Raw genomic sequence first — 6,513 nt, 5'->3', positions numbered from 1 at the left:
CTCTGATTTGCAAATGAAGCATGCAGGGCGGAGGTGATGGGGGCCAGGTTTGTGCTGCAGCATGTGGGTCCACACCCGGGCACCCCCCTTCTCCTTAACATGCAGCACGGGTCCCTTGGCACTGTCCTGCTCCTTTCGTCCCTTGGGGCAGGTCGGCGTGCACACTGCAGGATGTTCTACACCTAGGAGATGGGATGCAGGTGTTAGGGTCCGAGCAGCCCTATGGAGCTGTGACCAGCCAGGAATCCAGGCTGGGGGGCAGGGGAAGAACCGCTAGGGGCTCAGTGGGGCTGGAAGGAAGAGGGAGTGCTAGGTGGGGAAGAGAAGAGTTGTGATTTTGATTTTGTTGTGGAAAGCTTGGTGGATCTGGGCCCTGCATAGTCTAAACTGCCTCTGCCCATCCTCCAGTGGAAATGACCAGGCAGTGCTGGGTGAATGATGTTGGCCCAGCTCTCTAATGATTCTCAGGGCAGCCGGGCAAAAAATACCAACTGGCGTGACCACAGTGGCATCAGAATCCTTGGACACTTCTGCTGCCTTCAGGGGCCACGTCAGCCACGCCAAACCTGGATGTTCGCTTCCTTGGTGGGGAAGGATGGAGGGAGGAACCTACTGGAGAACCCAGAGTGAGGGCTGGGTGCACTTTCTCTGCATGGTTTTAGCCCCATGGGCCAATGGCCAGCCATGTCGTCTCTGAGATACGCTGCTGGAACACCGTGAATTGCACTGGTGTAGCTGAGATCAGATTCTGGCCCGAAAGGAGGAGACCGGCTGCTTTGTATTTTCTATGCATCCTACAGCAAAGGACACTGGCTGGACCCCCGAGTCGAGGAGAAGATGGGTGGAATGTAATGATTACGTGCTGCATGCCAGACACCAGACTAGCTCTCAGCCTGCAAGTGTCCTGTGGATACTGCATGGAACTGAGACCCGGGTTCTAATTCTGTGTCTGCTACTGACTTGCTTGTGACCCGGGGCCAGTCACTGCCCCTCTCTGAGCCTCAGTTTCCCCACGCTCGTGCATTTATCTTATTACATTGTACCCTTTTCACGGTGTATGCCCTGCAGCCCTAGTGTGTAGGGAGCTTGCTATTGACACCTGTTGGTGACCAGGCAGAAGAGCGACTCAGAGCTGCTTGAGAACTCCAGGTGGACAGAGGCGCCACAGGAGAGGGCGCTCTCTGCTGCCATCTATTGGTGAGCAAGGGGAGATGTGACTGGGCCAGGCTTCATTTGCATTTGTTATGTGGCAGAATGGGGCATTTTGATCAAAATACAGTTAAGTGTTGAGTTTGGGGGCAACATAATGTTATTGTCCGTCTTTGGGAATGACAGGACGAAAGAACTGCACCGAACGTGCCTGGGGTGAGAGGTCACCCCGAGAGAGAGCATGGTCCAGCACAAATGGGTAGCAGTGCCTAGACAAAGCACCAGTAAGGAGAGAGAGGAGAATAGGGCTGTATCTCTTTCTGGATGTGCCATTGCTTCCCTAGGGACAAGGACTCTGTTAAGCATTCTATGGGCCACTGAGGTCTCTCCAAAGACTTTGCAGTGGTAGTTCTAAGGTAACGTGGTTTGGAAGCTGGAGACAGAGCTCAGGCAGGCGATGGTGCTAAGGAAGCCGGAGAGAGCAGCGTGAGCTTAGCTGAGGGACGCTGGTGGGGGCCTCCCAACCCAGCAAGTACAGCTGCAATCACGTCCCTGGTGCCAAGTGGGAGAGCTCTCCAAGCAGCATTTCCCTTCAGGGCTGGAGCCTGAGCTGCCAGAGTTCTTGGGCCCTGGCCGACCAAACCGTGAGTGGGGAGCTGGTGAGGAGGGAAATGGCTAAAAGGCAGTAGCCTCTCCAAACCACCAGAGGAGGACTCGGATTGAGGCTATAAAGATACCCAGGGTTGTGTGTGGGGAGGGTCCTACCTAATAGGTGTTGCTCATTTATTAATTGCTGGCTTTCCACAATTTATCCTGTATCCTTTCCCCCCCCCCCAATAAAGTTCTTTGTTTTTAAACCCCTTGCAAGTGGGGAGGTATTGCCGGGCTATCCCAGTGTGGTATAGATCGTTTCCCAGGTTTCTGGGTGTTGAAGTTTTCAGAAGCGACACCTAGGAAATTCACCCCGGCCCTTTTTTGCTGCCAGCAACCCCTGGCAGAAGGATTCCAGGGGCAGGGACTGTCTCTTGGGCATGGGCAGGGCCTGGCCCAACGGGACCCTGTTCTCAGTTGGGGTTCCTAGGCATTGCCATAACACAAATAGCTACCGAAGCAGGATGAGACAGCAAGCAGAGAAGGGGTGAGAGAGCACTGGAAGCCCGCGGGCAAGCGGAGGAAAGCAGAAGCGGGAACAAAACCCCTTCTTCAAACACAAACATGCTCAGGGAAAGCAGAGAAATCACAGGGAAATCAATCCAGCCCTCGTCAGTTTCTTGCTCTATAAACATTCTCTCCTTCCAAGTTGGCTTCACTCAGAGCAGCCTGTTCTGCTTGCCCGGACAGGGACCCGAGGCCTGGTCATTTGAAAAGGGAGGGATAAATACCTGGGCTTGGGACATCTTGCCGATTACAGTCAGGCACCCGCCTCCCCCATTTCACAACCCTTCTTGTCCCATGATCCCTTCCCAGAAAGCTGGTGAGTCAGGGCGAGAAAGCTGCAGGCCGTTGCCAGTGCAGCTAGAAAGTGATTCAGCAGGATTTGCTGTGGACAGTGTCTTCCCCCCACCCCGCAGTATGGAACTCGCTGGCAGGGAGCCCAGTTCTCCTGTGGGCTGCAGCAGGGACATTTGGTTCATTAACATACAAATGTCAGAGCTCTGAGTCCTTCCTCCTTGGCTCTGCTGGGCGGGAGGAACACACGCTACACAGCTCCCTCGTGCCCTCTGATCCCGCCAAACGACTCCCCAACGCCGGGTCCCTCCACCTCCTTTTGATAGCCTCAGGGGGCAGCAGGCTCCTCAAAATGGGGCAGGCAGGGGGGGAGCCAGTGCTTGTTAATAACGCCCCCCCCGGGCTGGATCCACAGCAGATGAGGCCCAAGATGAAGGACAGAAGCAGGACCTTCTGCCTGGCTCTATCTTGCTCATGTGTGGTTGTTTTTATTAAGGGGTGGGGCGTTATTAACAAGCACTGGCTCCCCCCNTTCTCCTGTGGGCTGCAGCAGGGACATTTGGTTCATTAACATACAAATGTCAGAGCTCTGAGTCCTTCCTCCTTGGCTCTGCTGGGCGGGAGGAACACACGCTACACAGCTCCCTCGTGCCCTCTGATCCCGCCAAACGACTCCCTGACGCCAGGCCCCTCCACCCCCTTTTGATAGCCTCAGGGGGCAGCAGGCTCCTCAAAATGGGGCAGGTAGGGGGGGAGCCAGTGCTTGTTAATAACCACCCCCCCGGGCTGAATCCACAGCAGATGAGGCCCAAGATGAAGGACAGAAGCAGGACCTTCTGCCTGGCTCTTTCTTGCTCATGTGTGGTTGTTTTTATTAAGGGGTGGGGCTCCTTTGTTCCAAACTGGGGGACCTCTTTGGGTGCACTGGGCCCCATTAATTCACGCATTCGATCTCGCCACATAAATCGCTGGGATTAACCTGACTTTAGAAGCTTTGTAGAGGGGAATGGGGCAAATGCAGCCGTGGTGCAACTCCATTGGTTTCAAGGGGAGCTACCAGAGGTGAATTTGGTCATTTGCCCTCCTCTCCCCTCCCCTCCCTCTGGCCCACCAACATTCCTGTGCTGCCGATCAGGATCAGCAACCTGTTTGCTTTCTGATGGCAGCATTGCGTCCCCAGCTCTCCGCGGCTGGGGCCCAGAGAGGTCACCGTGAAAAGAACAAAAAGTCACCGCAAAGGGCAGAGAGAACCCATTTAACCACCAGTTATTGCTCAACGCAACACAGGCTATCCAGACCACTCGGCACTTCCAGGCAGCAGTGGGGTAAGAACTCACATCCTCCTGCTCTAAAACCAGAGTGTGCTTCCTACTTGAGCTAAAGGAGAATCCTCACTGGCCAGCTCGGGTCTTTGATGCACATGTAAGCAGTCCTGATTCTCGCCAGTAGAGGGCGGTGGTGTACATACAGCTCATCGTCCTGTTATTGGCATTGCCATGTTGCAGGTGAGGGAATGCAGGCAGACAGGAGAAGTGACTTCCAGAGGGAGTTGGAATCAGCATTAGGAGTCACACTCAGGACTTCCAGGCTCCTAGCCCTGGGCTCAGACCATGTGCCTTTCTCATATGCACCAGGACATCACTGTTCATTCTCTGGAGGCTGGGCACAGATGGGAACTACCCTGAGAACGGAGGTCACCGGGGTCCCATGGCTTATCCCCTACCACATAGCTTGGCAGCACGTTCTAGCACTGGGCTTGCTGTTCCCCTGCTAATGGTCACGAGCCACGTCAGGTTCAAGTCTGTGGAACTGTTTTCTATTGATTTTAAACGTCCTGAACCGTGTCTCCCCGCAGCCCCGGTTTTCTGACTGTACGGTGCGTGTGGGTATCAGAATGGCTTTTTGATCCGTTCTAACAATTGTGACTCCCATTATAAAACAAAGGCCCTGTCCGTTCACGGCCAGTGAAGTACTTTTCCTAGGAGCAAAGGTGTTAACCCTGGTGTCTCAGCCAATACCAACATGGGTAATTACATCCTTGATTTCTCCACTGCAGTTTCTTCTGGAGATGGGCTCCTCCTTCATTTCCTGACCCAAATTGCTGTGTAGCCCTGGTGCAGGCTGTTAAACGGCTGCCGTGCTCCACTCCAGAGATGGCTGCATTTTTGCAATGTTCTGTATTCCTAAAGCATTTATGTGGGGCCATATCCCTTCCCCCCTCAGCAGGGTATTGTGAGACTTGATTAGTTAACTGCTGCCCACGCTGGGGCAGTGCAAAATACTGTCGAAGTGCTAGGCCCTTCCAGGCCCATTTCTATGGCCAAGGGGACCGGTGAGACCCAGGGCTGAAGGGTCTGAAGACATACGGGGTGGAGCAGCCCATCCTTCTGGAATCACAGCTGCTGCCACGGCTATGTGATTCCACATCTTGGTTCGATTTCCACAGCGGGGCTCCGTGTTGCGCAGGGGCGGCTCTAGGCACCAGCAAAGCAAGTACGTGCTTGGGGCAGCCCATTTGCAGGGGCGGCCGGGATCCAGCATGGGAGCTGAGAACCAACAGGGGCCCCTGGGAGCTGTAGTTCCTTGGTTAGCTCGGAAAGAACTACATTTCCCAGCATTCCCTTGGCCACTACCAACAGGAAAGAGGGGGAGGGAGGGAGGACGCTGAGACCTCATGCTGCAGCCTGCTGTGAATGGAGAGCTGCACTGTGAGTAGGGATACCGTATTTTAACATTCGAAAAATAGGACACTCCATGGGGAGGGAGGGTAGCCCCACCCTGCCCCCATCCACTCCCTCCGACTGCCCCCCACAGAAACCCCAACCCATCCAACCTCCCTGCTCCCTGTCCCCTGATCATCCCCTCCTGGGACCCCTGCCCCAACTGCCCCCCAGGACCCCACCCCCTATCTAAGTGCCACTGCTCCTTGTCCCCTGATTGCCCCCTCCCGGGACTCCACCCCCCATCTAAGCCTCCCTTCTCCTTGTCCCCAATTGTCCCCTCCTGAGACCCCCCCCAACTTCCCCCCCTAGGACTCCACCCCCTACCTGTCCCCTGACAACCCCCTGGGACTCCCATGCCTATCCAACTGCTGCCTGTCCTCTGACTGCCCCCCTGAACCCCTGACCCATCTAACCCCCCTTTCTCCTTGTCCCTTGACTGCCCCCCGGAACCCCCTACCCCTTCTCCAACCCCACAGCACTCAGACCAGCGTGTCTGGCTTTGCGCAGCGCCAGACACGCTACTGCATATATGCTGCCGTGCTCCCCTGTGGAGCCACAGCCCCGCCCCCAGCACCTGCCTTCCAGATTTGAACACCTCAAAATTCAGGAGTGCTCAAGCTCAGTTTGGGCGGCCGTTACTTCATTTCTCCCAAATCAAATCTACTGATCCACTGTAACTTGCTGTAGAAAAAATAGGAAAAAATTGAGCAAGAAATGCTTCCCAGTGGTTATTAGGACTGGAATTGCTATTTTCAACAGCCATTGCCTTTTGTTTGTTTGTTTGTTTAAAAGGAAGACAGTGATATTGCATTGGCAAATTCCCCATAGAAAGAAAGAGAGGAACAAAAGAATAATAAAGGCACCTCAACTTTTCCTCATTTATGGAGGACAGTCTGATAATATGCATCCAGATATCCTCCAATCACACAAGCTGAAAATTGTTCCACTTTACTGCAGTTCTGTAACCATATGGGAACCAATCCTGTCGGTGTTCTGTGCACATCCAAAATTCCTGCTGAATGACCTGCCCTGGGAGCGAGTTACCAGTGACGCAGGGCTGCGGTGGAAGGAGGGTGCAGGGCAGGGGAGCCCAGGGCTGGGGTGGCAGGAGGTGTATGTGCGGGGGCAATGGTGTGGGAGTAGGGGGGAGCTCAGAGCTGGGGCAGCAGGGTGTGTGTGTGGGGGAGAGCCC

Source organism: Trachemys scripta, chromosome 20, assembly GCF_013100865.1.
Source record: "Trachemys scripta elegans isolate TJP31775 chromosome 20, CAS_Tse_1.0, whole genome shotgun sequence".
Lineage (NCBI taxonomy): Eukaryota > Metazoa > Chordata > Testudines > Emydidae > Trachemys > Trachemys scripta.
The sequence above is the reverse complement of the archived record's forward strand: the minus strand, read 5'-3'. Positions refer to the sequence as shown.